Genomic DNA, 24064 nt, shown 5'->3' on the forward strand with positions numbered 1-24064 from the left:
ACGCAGGCTCAGCGGCCATGGCTCACGGGCCCAGCCGCTCCGCGGCATGTGGGATCTTCCCGGACCGGGGCACGAGCCCGTGTCCCCTGCATCGGCAGGCGGACTCTCAACCACTGCGCCACCAGGGAAGCCCCACAAATCTCTTTAATCTTGATTTTCAAAAGGTCTTAAGTCCGTCTATTGGTTTATTGACTTCACCTGCCATTTTAGGTACCCTTTCAAAAAGCTTCCCATCTCTGAGATATAGTGTCCAAAATTCTACCAGGATGGAAGACACAACAAGTCCATGTGTATTTATCATCAACACTTTACATGAACTCCAGGAGGAAAGGAGCTGTATCTGTCTCTCTTATCACTGTATCTTAGCACATCACACGTGCTAGAATATCTGCTGAGTAAAGCCAGGCTAGTACCCCATTGATCCCGTAGGTCCACAACAGTTTGCAAGGCACACAGCATTCAAGGAGAGTTCATCAAGTCATCTAGATCTTGCCCAAACTGTGACCGATAGCTCTGGGCCTATAACCTATCTCTGCCAATTTTAAGTTAGTGCTGAGTCTCATGTGCTATTCTGACCTCATTTCCTTTAGTTTAACTGTAAGCTCTTCTGGACTGACTACTAGGACAGGAACTTCACAGTATACCCCATCTGCCAGACCATTCATAAAAATGGCCAATGAGTCTACTCCTGGGCTTGACTTGGTGTAGTACCATGACAAGATAACTTCTGCCTGTTCATTGTAGCCATTAGTATCCACTTTTAATCTGGCTCACTGCTTACTGCAAAACAAAATTTAAAAATACCTTTTCAATTTAAACAGTTTTTGATATTTGGTATGAAACACCAAATATTTTCTCCATGATTTCAATTATGTCCACAGTTCTCTGTGTTATCACTATTTTTTTCTTTCCAGAAAAAAGAGACAGGTTTTATAAACGTCTTGCTCTCTTTCACCCCAATCCCCATAGTGTTAACATTCAATACTCTTACCCTTTATTCAACAAGTTTGCTCATTAACAAGTGAAACTACACCTGCTGTTCCAAAAGCTGTATTTGGAAGTCACATTAGCACTGTCTTATACTACAGACACAGGTAATTTGGAATAGTGGTGGAGAAATGATAGATAACTATTCACATACTACTCCTTTTTTCTTTATGCCTAAATACTTAAGAACAATGAAGATTGGGGAACTTAAATATAAGTGAAAATTAAGAAATGAAAGAAATTTCCAAGTGCTCAAAATAATTCAAATGGAGTCTAATCTTGGGACTGCTAAAAACTGATAAAAACAAAGCAAATTAACTATATGTGCATTCAGTGATATGAATACACGAACACCCAATTTCTTTTCTAAAATACAATCCTTCATTACCTGGGTAAGCTAAAAATCCCACCACTCAGACACCCTTAGAATCTAGGACTCCAAGGCTTTATTTCAGTGGCAGGGAGCTCTCACCAAGTCAGCTGTTAGTCTGCTCCAGATTGTGTGACTGAAGTGTTCCCCTTAAAAAGAGCCACTTCCCATGGGCAACAGAATAGGCATCTACACATGCTCAGAGTTAGGTTTACTTCCAATGACTGATGAAGCAGGCAGCCTCAACGCAAGCTCAAGCAAAGGTGACACCTCTCTAACCAATGTGCCTGGGTTCAAAACCAGGTTTAATTCATTAAGGGCTCTTGAATTTGAACAAATTTTACCTTCTTCGTATGGTTAATAGGAATAATAAAATAATCTCTAATCTACCTAAATTGCTATTAGCACAGAGCCTAAAAACCTAGGTGACTACACTATATTTACCTCTACATGCATCTGAGAATGTAGGTAAAGACCTAGACCATTACAGTTGAGAGTAACCTGAGTCCCTTACTGTGTTCCAGAATAATTTACTCACGCAGTGACATTCACTGCTTTGTGCATTTCAGAGGAGTGTGGGTGGAGTGTTTTAAAAGTTATCCTAAAATATATTTAGGAAAACGGGTTTATATTTAGTGCTTATGTAAAAGCTTTGAAAACATACTTGGGTCAGTTATGTTATCTGCATTTTTTTTTTCTTTCAGTGTCTGGTCTTCAGTTCACATTGCTTCTTTAATTCCCAACCTGTATTGACTATATTTTCTTATTTTCTGTATTCTCGATGCTCTGGCATTTATGGCCTTGATCCTGGAGAGACTGCCCCTCCCAGGAATAGCTAATTCTAGAGATAGTAAATGACTCCCCGGTGAGGTACCTTCGATACACAAACCAGTCAATCCAGAGACCACACCCCCAACTCCTTTATCATATCCTCACATCAAGCCAATATTCCTCCTGCTCTAAATCAGCTTAGGGCCAGGTACCATACAATCAGGGACCACCCCTATAGACCAGAGCCCTCCAAAACTATTCAAACTACCCAACGCCAAACTTACTCAGTGTACCTGTCCTGCCTTCTCCTTAGCTTTCCACTAGGACCCAACAAAAGCTCTGAGCCATGCTCTGCCCTCTCCCCTCTGCCTCCTAGCCATCCCTGGTGCTTGCCCATGTGGCTCTGCATGGAACGTTGTGCCTCCTGTTTCTAGAGATCTGTTAAGTATAAACTTCTTCCTTCATAACAATCATTTATGTGTCCGTATGTAAGGTAAGACACCTGATTAAAACAATCCCAGGTACATTTTTAGAGCACAGCTACATTAAAAGGGCTCCGAGAACCAATAACAAACCTTCTCAAAATATTGTTTTTCAGTAACTTTGTCAAAGAACTGGTTCCTATCACCACAGGCAGAACGGGTGACTGATTGTATAGAAGCTCATGGTGGTAACAATATTTCCATTTAACTTACACTTAGGGGCTTATGGGACTTCACCATTTGCAAAGCATTTTCAGATACAGTATTTTGTTTGTGCCTCACAACAACCCTGTGAGGGCACATATTAGTATTTTATAGCTGGGGAAACAGATATAGACAAGGTAAGTAAAATTCCTAAGGTTATACACAAGTGTTGAACTCTGGCTTAAAATTCTGATCTTCTGAACCCATGTCCTTGTCTGGTTTTCATGCCACAATACCACATTACAGTAACTAGCTCATCAGTGCACTTGTTCTGAGAGTTTGAAAAATTAAATTAATCTTGATTGTTTCTTAAATACACACACACAGTGAAACTGAGGAGGACAGACAGTAGAATAGGATGGCACCAAAAATTACGGTTATTTTATTTCATTTTCCCATTAACATTTTTTAAAGCAACTTTTCCCAAGAAACGATGAGTGGCCACTAATTGCAATTAACTGGAAAAACTACACATCATAATAAGAATTCGGAAATTAGTTTTATTACTTTCTAAGTTTTAGAATTCCATTAAATGAGCATCGTACCACCACTCCCCCTTGCCCACTTCCAGGAAATAAAGATGAAAGAAGGGCAACTTCTCTCCTCCCAGATCAATGTGCTATGTCTCCCCTCTGTAAGTTTATTGTTTCTTGGGATTAAAGCAGCCCCCGCTCCCCTCTCTAGCAAGGATATCACTGTCAGCAACATCCTCCCTTCCAGGAAACGGAAAGTATTTCTTCCTCTTCTTCGACCTCAAAGGATTATAAACAGAAAACATACTTAGACCAAAGTAGGCAGAAGACTTGCAATGGGATATGGACTTGTATTTTACTTTGGAGATTCAAATCAGTTTCCAGACCAAATTTTCTATCTGGCAATTATCAGCAATTCTTGACTCTGATTTTTCTGTGGGTCTGGAGCTCAAACTGGTGCCTGGCTTTAATACTTAGCTAGAGAACCACTCTTGGGCTACCCGAAACCTCAAAGTGTTAAGCCTATCTTTGTGGTTCTTCAAGACTAAAATAAAACCCCGTGGAGAAGACCCAAGAGATGGCTTTGTTTTATGGCAATTTCTTGATTAGAAATACTTCGATAAAATTGAGTTATTTGTAGTGAGGTGGATGGACCCAGGGTTTGTCATACAGAGTGAAGTAAGTCAGAAAGAGAAAAACAAATACCATTTGCTAACACATATATATGGAATCTAAAAAAAAATAAAAAACTAATGGTTCTGATGAACCTAGGGGCTGGACAGGAATAAAGACACAGATGTAGTGAATGGACTTGAGGACACGGGGAGGGGGAAGGGTAAGCTGGGATGAAGTGAGAGAGTAGTACTGACATATATACACTACTAAATGTAAAACAGATAGCTAGTAAGAAGCAGCTGCATAGCACAGGGAGATCAGCTCAATGCTTGGTGACCACCTAGAGGTGTGGGATAGGGAGGGTGGGAGGGAGACGCAAGAGGGAGGGGATATGGGGATATGTCTACATATAGCTGATTCACTTTGTTATACAGCAGAGACTAACAGATCATCGTAAAGCAATTATACCCCAATAAAGATGTCAAAAAAAAAAAAGAAAGAAAGAAATACTTCGATACAATGAACCTCCAGCATATGTTCCAGTGGAGTCAAAATAGCTTCTTCTTTCACCAAGTGTGAGCTGTTCTCCAATCTACATTCACTGGATTAATAGATAGGTTTGGATTTCACATTTTCACTGCCATTTAAACAGGTAAATATTTAATGCCTGAGGAGCAAGGTTATGAAATGTCAAAACTACTAAGTGAAGGATCTAATTTAAGAGGCAGCCAGAGAGTCTGCAATTTAAATATTTAAAGATGATACAGAAAGTACAACACTGAACACCAATCTACTCCAAAGATAGCAATTTAAAACTCAGGTTTATTCTGGAATTCCTCACAACCCTACAAGTGATCTAATAAACAAAGACAAGCAGTGCTGAGACTACTTGAAGGGAAAAGGATGGGAGACAATCAGAAGTACCAGACAAATAAATGCTCTAGCCAATGGCTTCTCAAACTGTTCTTCATAAATGAGATCAGACTGGACAAAACAAGAGATAAAAACAGAGTTATCAAAGTAATTAGGTCTTGAAAATGGAATAGTTTGAGACACAGTATGTTCCTTGCAATTAAAACCTCATTTCTTCATCAGCAACTAAAACTAGTTACACATTAAACAGTCAAGGACAAGTAACACATATACTAAGAATGGGCTATCAAAACACAAGTTAATTGGGGCTTCCCTGGTGGCGCAGTGGTTGCGCGTCCGCCTGCCGATGCAGGGGAACCGGGTTCGCGCCCCGGTCTGGGAGAATCCCACATGCCGCGGAGCAGCTGGGCCCGTGAGCCGTGGCCGCTGGGCCTGCGCGTCCGGAGCCTGTGCTCCGCAACGGGAGAGGCCGCAACAGAGGGAGGCCCGCATACCACAAAAAAAAAAAAAAAAAAAACACAAGTTAATCAAAATACACAGAACTAAAAGAAATGAGAATATCTTATGGGAAGAATTGGTACTTTATTACATGTACATAGTAAAGTTTAAAATCCCTGCACATCACTTTATCAGCAGTCCATCTAAATGCTTTTGTCCAAAAATACAACTGCTCTCAATTCTCTCTGCTTCATCAACGATCAGTGACAGTGGACATTAATACCAAAAGATTAAAGTGATAAGGACTATAAATGAACAAAGCAATCTTTTCTTTATTAAACTAAAGACATCTGAAAAATCTCCCACCGGCAAGATCACCATTGAACAACTTCTATCACTTGTCAATTACTGACCCAGGACTACAAACATTAAACCTGAAAATTAGATACTTGCCACTTCAGACTTTTTTTTTGAAAAGCTCCATTCAATCTCTTCAGCTGAAAGAAGTGGACAAGGTCATAGTTATGCCTATTTAAACTGAGAGTTAATTGCTGCTCATATCAAAAAACGGAGTCTTGATGGGACTGAGGAAAATGATACTATCTCTAAATAAAAATTAGCTCCAGCTCTGGCAGGCAGTGGCAAAGGTCTTGTGAAAGCATCAAGGCTTTACAGGCAGGGAGCTATATTGGACCCTCCAAGAGAGCTCAGAAATACCCAGAAAGATGTGACCTCTAACCACAATTCAGGCCACAGACCTCAAAACCCACCAAAAGGAAGCAATGTCCTTTGATCTACTTCTAAACGCAAAACCCTACCAGGAACAGGTCTCAAACACACACCAAGACATATACATATCCGTCCAAGATTAGGTTTTGCCTAGGACAAGCATGTTTCACAGAGGGTTGCAAATGAGTAAACTTGCGAGAACAAAGCATACAGAAGTAAGTCCATAAGAAATTAAAGATTTCCTCTAGCAAAGGTGCTGGAGATAAAAGGAATAATCATACCTAACAGGAAGACTTAGTAAAGGTATTGTAGATTAGAGCAGTTGCCTTTAAGAGGTATTCCAAGAATATAGAATACTGCATCCATGAAAAACACACACAGAACCTCAAATTTTACTGAGACTGGGTTGGTTGAATGTTTTCAGTCTATATAAAGATTGTTTTGATTCAAACGAGAAGTTCAGAGATACCACAAAATACATTTGATCGGGTTATTCTCTGCTTAAAATCTCTCAGGGACTCCCTAATGCTTTAAGATTAATTTCAAGTTTCGTAGTCCATTATACTCAGGGTACTGACTACCTTCTCTATATAAACACATACAACCTTCAGTAGTTTCCCAAAGCTTCCTGCTCTCACTTCCCTGTGTTAGTGTAAGCTGCTCTTTCCAGTCATCTAAATTTTCATCACTTCAGACTCTGCATGGGCATCACCTAGTTTCTAAAGTCAACGCTCATCCATCCTCTCCACGCTAGTCTGAGCTGGGTACCCCCTTACCTGTGCCCACACTGCATTATATGCCTTGTTCTCTTAAATACTGAGGAAACCAAGATGTACTCATCTGTTACTGTGTCTTGTGACTGGCTTAACTGCTTGAAATATGAAACCTTGTCTTTAATCCTCTTTGTCCACCCTAGTACCTACCACACATATATTGTAATGAGGATGATTTATCATCACACACTTATTGAGGAGACTTTATTTTTGAAATCTTGTCTAGAAAGTTAGGAGAGGCCACAATCTGCTAATATACCAAAAATCCTATGTGATGGTACTTTCTGAATATACTTGACTGTAGATTCCACTAAACATTAAAAAAAAAAATGAAGTCTCATTTTGTAAACTGGGGATTCAAATCTCAAGAGGCAATAAAATCTTAAACACAGTTATATGCTGCAGGGGTGGGGGTATGGTAATTTTGGAGCAAAACTACAGATATCATTTAGTCCAAACTCTTTGTATTTAGAAAAAAAGGGAAACTTCATACTTGTCCAAAGACACAGAGCAAAAGAGTTGGGTGTAGAATACCAGAGTCTTGACTCTTCGTCAAGGGGTTTTTCCATTACACCACTGGCTGCAACACACAGTCTGAAATCATGCAACTTTCTAGAGAAATGATCAGACATTTATAAGGAGATACTAGACAAGATATGCAAGAAGGAAAGAACCTTAATTTTGCTAAATGTTTTCTTATACATAAGGAAATCTGAAATACATCAAATGAGTCTTTCCCTTAGGACAGTTACTGTATTTCTTCTACTAGTAGTACCTGAGAATTATTTAGGAGAATTATTTATGAGATATTTGAGAAAAATCTAATAGGGGTGAGGGGAGTTGAAAAGAAAAAAATAAATCAAACTAAGAATCCTGAGACTGGGACTTCCCTGGCAGTCCAGTGGTTAAGAACCCGCACTTTCACAGCAGGGGGCGTGGATTCGATCCCCGGTCAGGGAACTAAGATCTCATGCAGTGCACTTCGTGGCCAAAAAAAAAAAAGAATCCTGAGGCTAACACGCTTTACCTTCTTTTTTAAAATAATCACGTACCATTTAAGATAAAGGGAAAACAGCAACTGGATGTTTTACACCAGAGAGACTTTCCCAGTTTCACATCATTTCCAAGTTTTAGTGCAACATCATTAAATAAAATTCAAAGCAGGTGATTCTTATATCCAACTTAAAGATGAAGCTACGAATAATGTCATAAGAATAAGTGATCATATATGACACTGTTAAAAACAATACTAAAACTACTAAAGAGCCACAGGAAAACAAAAATATGCTGGCTGTGAAATCTGTATGACACAACTAATCATAAATGGAGGACTTGACAGATTAGATTTCCCTTTTCACACATCTTAAACACCCTCTGAAAAATTACCTTAAGCAGAGTTTATTAAATGTTACCCAAAACAGTTTCATCCATGTGCATCAATTAAATGAGGGTCCAAATAGGTTGTCATGACAGGCATCTTTATTTTTTATTAAACTATCATAGTTGGCAGGTATCTGTCCTTTTATTGTTGCTTCTGCTTTGGCTGTAGTACACAGTTGGTTCAGCAAGGACTCTCATGCTGGTAAAAGCAAACAGGAAGTCCATGGTAAAGATATTCTTGAAATGTAACTTGGAGAGGCCACAAATACCTTCCAAATTCCTCAAGATCTTTGCACGCAAAGAATTTACCAAAAAATAAAACACAAGTAGAGCAATGGTAGTGGATATGACATCTGAATGCGGGTGTGTGGTTAAATCATATCCGCTACTGCAGTGGTGGTAGATTAGTCATTCCAAGGCCTAAGCAGGAATACGTCAATTAAAATGTTCTGTATTCCATTTCCAATCCCATACCTTCACTTAGCTCATTAAAATTTTAGAAAGTGATTACAGTAAAGTGGCATGGAAAAAATAAATAGATGGGAGTTTCAGCTGTAGCCACCAAAGAATCCATTCCTGCTTTGTCTATATTAGGTTGTTTTCAATAGTGGTTAAGAAAGCAGATTCCCTTACTTTTAATATCGAAAATGAGAAATGAGCCTGTTTCTTTGGCCACATAATCTTTAGAAACGTCAAGTAACATGAATAATGAATAGGCTGGAATTGAGGCAAACACGAGTTAGTTTAGTACTAGGTAAAAAAAACTTACGGCAAAAGAGAATGCACTATTACTGGTGAAATTTGGGCCACAAGAGATCATATTTTGAACTAGTGGCCTGAAACTGGTGCTTGTACTAGAGCTCTCCAAAGTTACAAAGGAGTAAGATCATAGGGCATGGAGTCTCACAGAGCTAAGTTCAGGTCTTGGCTTTGTCACTTACCAGTTATATAACTTGAGAATAATTTCCTTAGGTCCTTTGAAGCATGTATTTCTTTATTTGTAATTTGATGTTAATGACAGTCCTTACCTCACAGTGACTTTACAATGATTAAACAGAATAATAAAACTAAGAGCATAGAGCTGGAGAACAATAATAATGTTTTCACCATAATATAATGATTTCACATATATAAAATCATGTAACAATACAGATGATGATAGCTCCTAGTATTTATTAAGTGCTTACCATGTGCCAGGTACTCTCCTGGGTATGTTACATTTATTAATTCAATCGATCCTCATAACCAGGGTATTAATTGGTTATTATTATCAGAGGCCCCAATTTATGGAAGAAAAAAACTCAAATATTACCAGTATCTCTGAGATTTGGCACAAGGAAGATGTATGTACTTTAACAGAAAAACAGTTCAAAGATTAAGTAAAGCTTCTTCCAAATCTATTGCAGTTATTATCAAAACTCTCATCACAATAAAATTTGTAATTACAATATTACAAAACAAGTATTTTGTAAGAGAATAGCAGATGAGTAGGTTGGAAAGCCTGAAGCCTGGCTGAAACAAAGCACGATGGAAAGGCCATCCTAGAAACAAAGCATGATGGAAAGACCATCCTACTGTCATACAGAGGGTCAACATCCAGCATCTTTTTTTTTTTTTTGGCTGCACCATGCCGCTTGTGGGATCTTAGTTCCCCGACCGGAGGGATCGAACCCAGGCCCTCGGCAGTGAAAGTGTGGAGTCCTAACCACTGGACTGCCAGGGAATTCCCATCCAGCATCTTTAAATGGGCTGATAAGAAAAGCCAACTTAATTTCTCCAAAGAAACTGCCACATATCAAATCCTCCTACTTCTTCACTCCCTCTCAAAGGTATCTTAGAGCTTAATGTGAAATGCAGAATGAGAAACAGGATACTTTTTTGGTAGACAGTAGTAGACACAATAAATGGACTTCATGAAATAGAGCCTAACATCAAGTCAGATTAGGGTTACGCGAATGTTTCTGAATATGGGATGGTTACAAGAGTCACCAAGAAACCAGGGCCTAATGACTCAATGTGAATTCACACTATGAAAAAACACTAAGAATCCTACACTAGCAGGGAGAATTGTAAATTTTTCATTTTAGACACTTTCACTAAATATACTATGAGGATGTTAGAGAGATTTAGAGAAGGGAAATTTCAGTACTTAGAACTCAATACCCACATGTGCTTGGGCTTCTTCAACACTACCAGAGCAGCAGACTGCCTCAGAGCCTCCTTGCTGCCCCCAAGTAACTGGGAGCACTGCAATTCACTTACAACACTTTTACAGTATTAGGCTTTAAGCTCCTAGAGGGTTGAAACTTATTCTTATACGTATAGTTATCCCTCAGTATCCACAGAGCCCCTGTGGGTACCAAAATCCACAGATACCCAAGGTCCTCATATAAAACAGTGTAGTACAACAAATAGAGTCAGCCCTCCATATCTGCAGATGTGAACCAGAGGGCTGACTATATGTGTGTATGTATGGACAGCCCCATCCACCAAATAAGCACTCCAATACCTGCTGAGTGAATCTATTCCACGGCCTCCTGCAGGGGCTATTTCTGAAGTACCTCTCAGACAAGATGACTAGAAGGTATGATGCTTGTCCAAACAATCTGGCTTTTTGTGCTTCATTGGAAACAATACAAGTTAAATTGGCTTATAGAAAAATAGCTGTACTCACCCAATTCTTAGAAAGCTATTCTGCAGTAAAAGCTCTTAAGGGTTCTTTCAAGATTCTGAAACTTGATCAGACAGAATCTCCAACAAAAACCATACTATCAGGATACCTGTCACAACTTTACCCCCCAAAATAAACTTAAAATATAATTTATATAGTATTTGAGCATCTAGCATGTCTAAGGCACTGTCAACAGATTAAATAGCTGAGTTAGAAAGAAAGTTAAACCTAAAGAAGGGACTACACACTACATGTGATATAAGTAAACTGGAGCTGTTTAAGAATAAAAGCTAATTAGTTTTTTCTTACTGGTTGGTAACGTGTGGAAAAAGAAAAAGGTTCTCAACAGGGCAATTTTGGTAGGTTACACATTCTAGGACCTTCACATACTCCATCTAAGGTTTGAGAGAGAGAGAATATACGGAAGAGACACAGATGACAGACAACAACACAGGCTCATGTGCATTATACAGAAAATCTCACGTAAAAAAATAACAGCTAAATCTTCATTTATTGTAGAAAAGAAAAAAAAAGCCGGTAAGTCCCTTATACACCCATCATTTGACCGTATCTTCATTGAATCCTAACATCTAACAGGAAGCCACAGTTTCACTTTTAATTTCACTTAAATTGTGAATTTTCCCATCTTTGAGTATATAGAGCAGGTTTCCCACTCTTTCTTGTGAACAATGAATAGAAACTTCCTCATGCAAAAATTACAGACAAAGCACAAGTTTTCTGTGAGGTGCTCTGAAGATGAAGATGCCTGTCCTCAGAGAGCAGACCACTGAATAGGAGAGAAAGGTAACGTGCAGCGAAAAATAGGTGCTTTGTTGGCCAAATAAAACTTGGTAAGTAATGATGGTGGTATAAGGCAGTATAGGCAGGGATGACCCAAGCAAGGCAGGAGGTAGGAATCAGACTTGCATCTTCAAGGGTAAAGAACCCAGATGTGACAGGATAAAAATTTCTATGGGACAATGACAACACTGGAATAGTAATGGTAGAGCCCTAAATGTCAAGGTGAAGCTTTTATAAGCAGGGGAGTAACAGGTTACAGGAATGTGGCAATTTAAAAAAAGTTAATTTGAATTCCATCTACAATAAGTTTCCTTTTGTGCTATAACTAGAAGAAAAAAACTGCTTCACTACAATGTTACCTCAGATATCCAAGTCTTCTTTGACCTACTTATACATACTGTAATGAAATTATAATGATCCTATCTCTGTGTGTACACTAAATACTCGACAGAGAAATTTCTTCTTGGTACCATCTGTAAATATCTTAAATGAGTCTCAAAGGTCACAGTGGATCTTTTCAAAATAAGGCAGATATGTGTCTATGAACAAATGAATTAATCTGCCCCAAATTCATTCCCATAGTTCCTCTTATAAATTAGGTCTCCACTTAAAAAGGATAAATGTAAAATATGGGGCTAGGATGGATCAAATTTTTCTACCAATCATTTCTGTAGAAGGTTATTACTTGATAGAACAAGCACACTTACAGTTTTCAGATGCCAAGTGTCCTCCAAAAAAGTACATGTCACAGAAAGGCCTCTTGTGTCTTTGGATGAGACATTCCTTCATGTGCAATATCTTTCTTGTTTCTCTCCCTGATAAATCCTATTTTGTAAAACCCTATCATCTCTGAAACCATTACAGAGGCCTCTCAACAGCTGGTGACATATCCTTTTCCACTGCACTCTGCATTCACTTACCATGCATCCAAATAACGGTCACATAAAGCAAGTGCTGTCTCCCCTGCTACACAATGACATCAAGGACAAGACTACATCTTGTCACATTTTAGCACTGTTCCAACATTTAGCAAAGCTGACTGGTACATACTAACCACTCAAAATGCCTCCAGAATTAATTAATTACTCACAAGTATTCCCTATCCAAGATTGTATAACCATGATTGTACAGTCTTACAACAATTTGCAATTAATTATTTTTTAATATTATGATTGATATCTTTGCCTTTGGGGTAAGGGAGAAGGGGGGGGAAAAGCACATGTATAATGAACATAATAACTTTTAAAGCACATGACCTTCCCTACAAACTTGGGGACTAACCACTGGTCTTGTTATAGTTCCATATAATGTAATAAGGCTGTAATAGGATGAGACTCTTTTACTAAACCTTTAATGTATGTTAAAAAATTATTCCTCAAACTTCTGAAGGAAAATTTCTAACAATCTTCCTCTTTTAAACAAAGAAGATAGTTTATTTCAACAATCGCCCTTCAAACACCTGTTAGAAATATAAACAGTCTGCAACCCATACCTGTATTACAAGTATACTACAAAAGCCAAGATTTATTGTTTTAGGGCTTGTTTTGACCCATTTGTCAGGGATCTGGTGTGTGTGTGTATGCACTTATACTCTCTCAAAAAAAAAAAATTAGGAAACCTAAATCTCTTTCAAGGGTAGACTGTCTTTGGTTAATAAGCCTTGATCATTATAAGCTATATATCGATTAAAAAAAAAAAAAAAAAGAGGGGGCTTCCCTGGTGGCGCAGTGGTTGAGAGTCCGCCTGCCGATGCAGGGGACGCGGGTTCGTGCCCCGGTCTGGGAGGATCCCACGTGCCGCGGAGCGGCTGGGCCCGTGAGCCATGGCCGCTGGACCTGCGCGTCCGGAGCCTGTGCTCCGCAACGGGAGAGGCCACAGCAGTGAGAGGCCCGCGTACCACAAAAAAGAAAGAGGGCTTCCCTGGTGGCGCAGTGGTTGAGAGTCCGCCTGCCGATGCAGGGGACACGGGTTCGTGCCCCGGTCCGGGAAGATACCACATGCCGTGGAGCGGCTGGGCCCGTGAGCCACGGCCACTGAGCCTGCGCGTCCGGAGCCTGTGCTCTGCAACAGGAGAGGCCACAACAGTGAGAGGCCTGCATACCGCGAAAAAAAGAGTCAGTAACAGAAAACATTTTGGATTAGCTATGGCATTTCTTACCTCTCAAATAGGCCTAGATGGAGATTTGTGTAACAATATGTGTGTGTGTGTGTGTGTGTGTGTGTGTGTGTGTGTGTGTGTATAAAACATACTATAAAAGGATAATAGAAATGTTATTAAAAGCCTTCCCCAGAGCCAAAGAAAGTTTTACCTACATATATTTTGTAGACCTGACCTAAGTTATACAACTATGAAAAATGTGTTCAATAGATAATTTAAAAGGAATAACCTCTGAAATATTACTGAATGTTTTATAACTTCAAACTTACCAAGATATTTTTCTCTCAACGTGATTAGACATTAGAGAATAATCATGGGGAAAGCTTTTTTTTTTTAAATTTTACTTTTGACTGTGTTGGGTCTTCGTTTCTGTGCGAGGGCTTTCTCTAATTGTGGCAAGCGGGGGCCACTCTTCATCGCGGTGCACGGGCGTCTCACTATCGCGGCCTCTCTTGTTGCGGAGCACAGGCTCCAGACGCGCAGGCTCAGTAGTTGTGGCTCATGGGCCTAGTTGCTCCACAGCATGTGGGATCCTCCCAGACCAGGGCTCGAACCTGTGTCCCCTGCATTAGCAGGCAGACTCTCAACCACTGAGCCACCAGGGAAGCCCGGGAAGGCTTTTTTAAATGAGCTGATTTGCGGGACTAATAGTCTCATTCAAAGACAATCTCTGATTCTCCAAATATCTTTTAGACACCTGAGCTATATATTCCCCCAAACAGCTTTAATAGAAAGTAATTACTGTACTCCTAAAGCCTTTTGTATGACAGTTGTGAAGATTTTACAAGAGAGAGGGTTTTTAAGGAAAACACCAACAACCTTAACTGTACACAAAGAAGAGACTGTATCATTGCCATTCATAGAACTCCTCCAGAAATGTAAAGAGGGGCAGCAAGGAGGAGATAACGACCTTTACCTTTGTTGCAAGACAAAGTGCTCCCCTGCTTCAGATGACCTCACTTTACCTTGAGAATCCAGTTCTACGGTATTTAATTACACTGTTGGGAGCACAGAATGGTCTGGCACCATGCCCTTTCCCTGGGTCTCACTGATTGATAGCATCAATAACATTCACTGACTGTAATTAAACCGCCAAATAGTATCCCCTTTGCCACTTGGCAGATCAATGTTCTTTAATACTCAAAGAACAAAGTACAAAGGTGAAAGAGGTGTTTTTAGCCCTCACCTTCACAGTTCATTTGACTTTGTGCTTCAGAGTAGTTTGCAGACAATGCATATTTCACAATTCCCCCAAGAACACTGGTTAATGAAGAAGAACACTAAGGAAAATCCTGCAAGTTGGTGACAAGTACTTATTAATCCATTTTTGCAAATCTGAGCAGAAAAGAGACATACTAAGCCTTTGGACAACAGTATGCACACACCACTTTCCCACAGCTTTGGGACAAAATACAGTTTATTGGTCAAAAGGTTTATAAATTAAGGTAGCACACAGTAAATTTTTTTTCTTTAAATATTTTCAACATGCTATGTGGAAGAGTCCTTTACGATAAGAGCAAATTCCCATTTATTCAGACCCTGACTAGAAAGTTCAAATATCCAGATACTAAGGAGGGTGGGTCAGGAGTGTTGCTAGGAGTTTATAAAAATGAGACAAACTTTTATTGTATTGTAAAAGCAACCTCCATAATCTAAGGATTCACAACCATCTTGGATCATAAAATTCAAGTCCTAAACTCTATACTATGAAATACCCATTGTAAATGAATGAGCCCCAGAAGAACCATGCAGCAAATTCCCCACTCTCAGAATCAAACATTAAATGATGTTTAGGTACTTGTAATGCTAGAAGTATTTAATGACATTCAAATGCTCTGAAAATGAGCACGCATCTGTGTGTATGAGAGACAGAGAGAATGAATGTGTGTGAGAGAAAGGGTAAGTATGGCATTATGTTCATTAAAATTACACCTGTTAATCACAAGCATTCCAGATAGCTTATGAGAGGACCCACAAATGAAAAATCTTACTTACATGTATCAATAGATTTGTTTTGAAACAAGCACCAGAGACCTATCCAAGTGTAAACTATTAAGGTCCACTAAACAATGGTTCTCAGGTCAGGCCACCACCTGCTAAGAATCACCTGTGGTGCTTGTTAAACTACAAGTTCCTTGGCCTCACTCTGTAGATAATCATATTCAGTAAGTCTTGACTAGGGTCCAGAAATCTGCATTTTATCAACCAGACCACTCCAGTGATTCTGATGAACATTAAAGTTTTAGCAGTCTCTTATGTTGAGGGATTTTAAATAGGTAAAATTCTCAACCTCTGGGGCATGTTTGGGTTTCCTGGAGAGCTCATAAAAACTACAGATGTCAAGCCCTTCTCTTCACCATCCACCAGTGTTGGTTTCTGAATAAGACAAACTCCCAGGTAGCTTGAAAGTATATGTGACTATAAATCACCAACAAATATAAAAATGCAAAAGTAAAACAAAGCCCATAAAACCCACCCAAAGGTATTTCTAAGAACCAGACCTGCTGCAAGTGGCTCAGCTGGGTTGGGGAGCCCATCAGTATAGCCAGTCTCTGGAAAAGGCTGCTGTGCTTGATTCTATGAGGTCAGAGCCTCTCTCAATGACTCTGGAATCTTTCTAGGAAGGTGAACAGGGTCGTTTGGGTAAAGCAAGCAGAAGTGGTCAAATTTCTAAAGAGTCATTTAACAAAATTTGTGGAAACTAAAGTATTTTCTGAATTATAAGTTTCCAGGGCCAGGCAGGCACTCTGCTTGCCCTTCCTTAGGCTCACCTATGGGTCATTGCAAGACTCATTAGCAAGCCCAGAACCTATGCAGGAAGGATTAAACTTCTCATTCCCCTGGGAGGAGGTAACCTGGTACTAATGACCCAAAAGAAAGCCTATTAGCATGATTTATTTTTTTCAAAATCTACTTCTCTATAACACAAGGTAACTAGAGCCATTTTAAAAATATCCAACAAAGCGGAACCAAAGAATTAAACATTGTGACTACTTTCTTCAGAGTAGAAGTAGCTTTTTAATTCCTCCCCAACTAGACTTCTAAAATACCATTTTAATATAGAAAATGCAGACTGAAAAACAATGGAATATTCTTGATATTCTGCCTCTGAAAACAACAGGCCAACACAAGTATTTTCTACCTCTAGATGTAGAGCCAGACGTTTCACCGGAACTATGTAACTTGGGACCATCTCTACCATTTTATAAATGAGCGAATTGGGCCAACAGAGCCAGAGCAGAACAGGAACCCCGGATTTGTGACTCCATGTCCTGATGCAGCATTCGAAGGAGTTCTTCAAAGCTGGGGTGGGGTGGGGTGGGGTGGGGTGGGGTGGGAGGGACGGGGTAAGTGACCGATTTCCTGTATTGTTTTCAAAATATAGCCGCCTTCTCTTGCTTGTTCATAAACAGCATGCCAAGAAACTTCCCGAAGCAAAAGCTCCACCAGGAATTCTGATGTAGTACTTACGGCTGAGAACTGATGCTAAAGGCAATTATAGGAAAACCTGGCAGAGGTGGGAGTGAAAGAAAATGGACCACACATGCTTTTGTAAAGAGCCCACACAAATTTAAAGAGAGACAAATGCACTTTTCTGTGATTTTTAAACTAGCATCTAGGACTCAAAGGAACCTACCATAAAAACATTCTTGAAGAATGAGTGGTCTCCTATAACACAGAGGTTCAGAAAGTTACTATCATGCTTCTTTTACTGTCCAATTACCATTGAAATACTTAAATCGATGTTAACTCACCTATCTGCTAAATAGGACCTCCAGATACCAGTTTTCTTCTCAAACCGGAGGCCTGGCGGTCTCACGTGCTCAGCCTGAAAGAGTTTTTCTACCACCAGGCACAGCTCCACTCCCTCGCACCTAACAGAGGGCCTGGTTCAGAAAATCTCAGGACGCTAAAAGCCCCAAATCAAGGTCCTCAAGAGAATATTCAGTTTGTTTATAGTGTATGGATGCTTGAATATCAATAATGTGAAACGGAAAGAAAACCATAAAAGGTGCCATCATCAGCCAATGTGGCCTATTTCTGGTCCTAGTTGTACTATTATTAGCTATATCATTTTTGAACAAGTCCCTTAACCTGAGCTTCCTTTCACTGGCCAAAGGGAGTATTTGGCTACAAGAGACTATTGTTTTGGCATGAATCCAGACAAGCAAAAGGATAAAAGTCCTATGAAAATACTACACAAAGCAGATAGAGCAAGGAATTAAGACACTTTTTCAGAAGGTAGCACACCTACCTTAACCTCTCCAGCTAGCTCTGGAAGAACAGACTGAAGCCACCAAACTGACCCAGTACTACTTCTCCTGAGTTATATGTGAACGACAACAAGTCCTACCCCTACCCTTAAAGAGCAGTAGAAAAGTTAAGCAGACAAGTGCTAACAGTGCCTCGCAGAAATGCCTTTGCTGATGTACGTTTATGAAACAGGCAGGAAATGTAGGGCCATGCTTGGGTAATAAAGTGATCTATAAAATCCCTCCTAAGGAAGATGGGTTAGTTCAGCTGCTAACACTCTCCCACCACCACCCTCATGGCTCACAAGCAGGGATGGACAGGAAGTAAGCTAGGACACTGCCCCCAGGAACCCTCCTCCTCACCCGTCCCTCTGTAGAGTCTCAGCCTCTGCTCCAACAACTGTGGAAAAGTATCTACAGAAAAGCTGTTCAGAGAATGCCAAGTTATTGCCCTCTGGGAACTTTCAAATGTCTATTTCCCAATATGGACAAAGCTCGTAAGGAGCAGAAGTAACACAACAGGCCTGAAGTCAGGACAAACAAATTCTGGACCCTGCTAGGTCCCTGAGATAAGTAAAAACCTCTGGGGCTTTTTATGTTTTAAAAAATCAAAGCTGAAAATAAATCATTCCACAAAACACATGATGTGCATTATACAAATAACACATTACTCAAAAAAATCTGTTATTCCTCATTTCATATAAGGACTATGTAAACTGGACTCAATATAGATACAAGAATTTTATTTAAATGCACTGAAGAGTTTCTGATAATCAGATATGGCAATACACTTAAAATTTGGCACACGGCTCTAGAAAGTTCCAGGCCATGGGTTACAAATGAAGTTAGAAAAACATGCACTCAGTCTGTATTTTTTAAAAGGCAAAGAGGGGCTTCCCTGGTGGCGCAGTGGTTGAGAATCTGCCTGCTAATGCAGGGGACATGGGTTCGAGCCCTGGTCTGGGAAGATCCCACATGCCACGGAGCAACTAGGCCCGTGAGCCACAACTACTGAGCCTGCGCGTCTGGAGCCTGTGCTCCGCAACAAGAGGGGCCGCGATAGTGAGAGGCCCGTGCACCGCGATGAAGAGTGGCCCCCGCTTGCCGCAACTAGAGAAAGCCCTCGCACAGAAACGAAGACCCAACACAGCCATAAATAAATAAATAAATAAATTTAAAAGGCAAAGAAATCATTTACTCAAAATTTCCATTTTTGCCTCCACATTTTCAACTTTTTTGCCTCTCCACAGAGATCTGACCAGCTAAATAACAATTTAGGATAACGTCTCAAAAGTTGCCAGTTAATCTGAGGCTTGTCCTTCAGACTATTACTTTCAAAATTTCCAAATCTGATCAAGGTAAAAGGTAAATGATGATCTGTACTCAAGTGTTGAACCGATGGGTACTTTATAGAAGATGCTTTATAAATTTGTGAAGCCCACACTTCTTCTACAAGCATCTACGCTTTGTACCTTCAAGGGAAATATCAACTACATAAGCCACAAGAACAGTAGGGTGGCTTGAGATGCTCAGAGAGATGTGGAGTTAAATGCAAAGCAGATCTTCCCCTCCTAATAAACACTCAAGTCCAATTCCATCACTACTCTGCTCAAAACTCTTTGGTGGTTCTCCCTCACATACAGTATAAAACCACACGTACCATACCTTTTCAGATCCCTAACTGCTCTCAGGCTCATTTCTGCATCACTCCCCCACCCAGCCTTCTCCTCTAGCTAATCTATGTGATTTCCCTAACACCTGCTTTCAAACTTCCAACAAAAGTATGAACTCTCAGCTTTCCTACTATTATAAAACCCACACCCCAGAATGGCCGTGCTGCAGCTATTTTAAACAGAGCGCCCACCAAGAGGCAAGCCTGTAGCCAAGCTTCACTCTCCCATTCCTGCTTCCATGCTCTTTCTTTCTCTACAGTGGGGAGCAGATTTATCCAGTATCTGCAAGATATTTCCTCATGTTCAGAACATTTATAAATGAACAACTTAAATGATGAATAAAAACCAACCCCATCCCAGCTAATCCTGAACCAAAAAGAAGGCTGAGCCAGAAAAGTGTTTCCAGTATGAATTTTACTGTGGCTGCTAAACATTCAACAGTGGTAAAGGGAAATGGTTAAAATTGTTACCTCCTCAGGACAGGGTGCTGCATTTCATTCTAAATGCATTCTCAACTAAACCATGCTATATGATAACCATGAGTTCATTAAAAACAGTTACACCTTTTCTTTATATGCAATTTGGCAGACTATGGAAAGTTAAGAGAGTCAGGTAATAAACATACTCAGTGATAAGTTAATTCATTAATTTTAAAGGTTTTACAGATATAAATAGAAACTTAAATGGTAAAAAGATGAGTCCAAGATTACAGAGCCAGTTAAATCACTTAAGCAATGCCAGGGAGGGTAAGATTTCAGAAATGTAGTTCTATATTCCTCCTAGATTAAGGATATAGTTCATGCTCAACAGCAAAAGAGTCTGCAAACATGACATTTACTAACTGAGAAAAGGATAAGCTAGTTAGGAAATGGTATAAATTTAACAAAAAATTAAAAGCAATACAGTAGCTTAGAATAAAGGTTTATTAAGCTTTACTTAATTGCTCTCTAATAAACTGAACACTTTAAGGAATAGATGTTATTATTGTAATTAATATTCCAATTTTTTATAACAGTTTTTCCATAGACTGAAATGGCAGTTTAATTAATTTAATATAAGAAATTCCAAATTAATGTATGTTAATTAATAATTTTTCAGCCAAGGTAAGATTTAATCTGACTTACATCTGAATGAATAAGAAAAATCGATTTAATCAAAACAAAATTTAGGCAGTTTTTCTATGCTGGTAGCATTTCTAGACAGGGTTTCTTCTGTTGTGAGAGAGAAGACATGGATTTCTAGGGGTAGTACCTATCAATAATGCTGAAAAGTTCTCTATTCCTTGAGATAATAGCTCTTACTACTTTCAGATGAAGCAAGCCCACTTTGTGGAATAAAGCTTCCTAGGCCGGTTGTAGAAGGGGGAGGAGTTGGAAGAGATGCTGGGAGTCAAGATATCCATTTTACTGTGTATGTGATATTCTCTTATTCACAGTACTTGATGTGGGGGGAAAGTCTAAGTATTTTCAGAAATGAATGATTTTACTCTGCTAATTATGAATTTAAGTCTGATGCTATTAACCTAAGCAAAAAAATACATTTTCCTTTAGGAGTGGAAAGAATTGTGCATATACTCCCTTTTTACTACCCTCCCTAATATCAAAAGTTAAAAACATCTTGTAATATCCACTTTATTTACCAGCTGATTATTAGGGACAATGCAGGTAGGCCTAACCCATCATGACTGTCTCCTGTGCAGTTCAAGGATGGTGTGATGTCACCAGCAATGTAAGCTGCTGGGACATTAACCCAACCAGGGAAAAAAAAGTGATCCTTTAGAGAATCGTCATCTTGAACCTTTAACCTATGAATGCTGCTATTCATAATAAATAAACCTCTCACATAAGGTGAACATATTAATTTTTCTAATTTCTAAGCCACACCTTTTAAAAAGTGAAAACTGCATGAACTGCTTTTTACTCCGAATACTAAACTAGCATTCAGCACACTCAAAAATAAAGCATGGTTAATATTCCAGTTAAGTGAATTATCCACAAGAAGATTATCAAGGTAAAAGATGAAGACAAACGAAACTTTGCATGCAAAAATACCAAGTGTTTAGAGAACCCATCTATTAAAAAAAAAACATACATTTTGGTAGTTCCTAAGTGCTAGGTCTTAAGACTCCCTGTCACAAATTACCTAGAAAGCATATTAAAAACAGATTCCTGCATCTCACCTCTGGACACTGATTGAGTAGGTCTGAAGTGGGTCCCAGAAACTGTACTTCTAACTCACTCTCCTTGTGATTTTGATGCAACCAAGTTTGGGAATAACTGCTTTAGGATTTCACAGTGCCTGAGGGACTTTGCTTTACTCATTGCAGAGATACTGAATACTTGTCATTTATTCAACATACCATCCATCTACTGCACAAAACCCTACTGGGCTAATGCTACTAGGAAGCCCCAGGAGAAACTGCTAAATAAACCACCTTTCACAGCACTTGATTCACTGTTATAATATTCCAACCTATAAAATGCATGAATGCTAGGTGGTCTGGAAGACATAAGAGAAACCTGAACTCAAGGGTGCACAAACACTTGTATACTTGTACATAACGTATACATGAATTAATCTACTGCAGCTTTCTAATGGAAAGCATGGTGTCACGGCAAGAGTTTTAGTGTAGATATCAAAAGACAAGGATTTGAGTCACAGCTCTATCTTCAACTGCCTGGTCTAAGCTAAACTCTATGACCACTACCTAGGTCTCAACTCTTTTACTGGGGGCAGAGGTTAGTGCTTAAATCTAAATCATATATGGGTCCCTTCGACCCCAAAACTTCTGTGATTCTTCATGGGTAAAGACAACCTATTTCAAAGAAGGGGGGAACCCAACACGAGTTAGAACAACCCAGGAAGGCAGCAGCTGAAGAAAGAACTTCAGACAGGCTCTAAAAGATGACATGGTTGCTGTTAAACTGAGTGAGAGGGACTTCCCTGGTGGCGCAGTGGTTAAGAATCCACCTACCAATGCAGGGGACATGGGTTCCAGCCCTGGTCCGGGAAGATCCCACGTGCCAACTCAAGGGTGCACAAACACTTGTATACTTGTACATAACGTATACATGAATTAATCTACTGCAGCTTTCTAATGGAAAGCATGGTGTCACGGCAAGAGTTTTAGTGTAGATATCAAAAGACAAGGATTTGAGTCACAGCTCTATCTTCAACTGCCTGGTCTAAGCTAAACTCTATGACCACTACCTAGGTCTCAACTCTTTTACTGGGGGCAGAGGTTAGTGCTTAAATCTAAATCATATATGGGTCCCTTCGACCCCAAAACTTCTGTGATTCTTCATGGGTAAAGACAACCTATTTCAAAGAAGGGGGGAACGCAACACGAGTTAGAACAACCCAGGAAGGCAGCAGCTGAAGAAAGAACTTCAGACAGGCTCTAAAAGATGACATGGTTGCTGTTAAACTGAGTGAGAGGGACTTCCCTGGTGGCGCAGTGGTTAAGAATCCACCTACCAATGCAGGGGACATGGGTTCCAGCCCTGGTCCGGGAAGATCCCACGTGCCGCGGAGCAACTAAGCCCGTGCGCCACAACTACTGAGCCTGCACTCTAGAGCCTACGAGCCACAACCACTGAGCCCACACACCACAACTACTGAAGCCCGCATGCCCAGAGCCCATGCTCAGCAACAAGAGAAGCCACCGCAATGAGAAGCCCACCAGCAACAAAGAGTAGCCCCCACTCGCCGCAACTAGTGAAAGCCCGTGCACAGCAACGAAGACCCAACGCAGCCAAAAATAAATAAATAAATTTATTTATTTTAAAAAATAAATAGAAAATAAACTGAGTGAGAAAGAGTACGCCAGGAAGTGGGAGCTGTACGAGCATATATGCAGAGGCTGGGAATAAGATCCGCTTGCAGGCAAAAAGCCAGTCTGACTACCATAGAGAACAGTAATAACACTGGGTCACTCCAAAGTTAAGCCAAATGATATGGTAAAACAGTAGTGGAATATGAGAGAATTTTGAGTGAGAAGCAATATGAGGAAAGTGGTGTTTTTTGACGGCCACCACCAGGATGGACTGGAGAAAGGAAAAAGAGACTAAATTTACAGAATGGGGACTGGAAAGGCTTAAATACAACTTCCAAAGGGTACTTAGAGCAGTGAACACTAGGAAAAACCTGGCTCAGATGTTGTATAAGAACAAGACACATCTAACTGAAAATAAGCGGAAAAAAACACACATAGAACAAATAGACAAAAATGGTGCTATGTAGTTTTGGAAAATGGTCTGCTTTGCCTCCGAGAAATGTGGGCCAAATTGAGGACACCAGCTGTTATCCGATATCTTTGCAGGAACTGAATGGGGGTGGGGAAAGAAGTAGCCTGCTGCTTACCCACCACCTCCACCCCCATCTCAGAAAATCCAAAGAAAAGTAGCAGATGCC

At 39.9% G+C, this 24064-nt stretch overlaps 1 protein-coding gene across 1 annotated transcript in view; it reads right to left on the reverse strand.

Annotated features, from left to right (window-relative positions):
* The window catches only part of ELAVL2 (ELAV like RNA binding protein 2), a 133717-nt gene that overhangs the window by 13397 nt on the left and 96256 nt on the right, over positions 1-24064 (reverse strand). The window lies entirely within an intron of this gene.

Source organism: Physeter macrocephalus, chromosome 9 (genome assembly GCF_002837175.3).
Source record: "Physeter macrocephalus isolate SW-GA chromosome 9, ASM283717v5, whole genome shotgun sequence".
In the NCBI taxonomy this organism is placed as follows: domain Eukaryota; kingdom Metazoa; phylum Chordata; class Mammalia; order Artiodactyla; family Physeteridae; genus Physeter; species Physeter macrocephalus.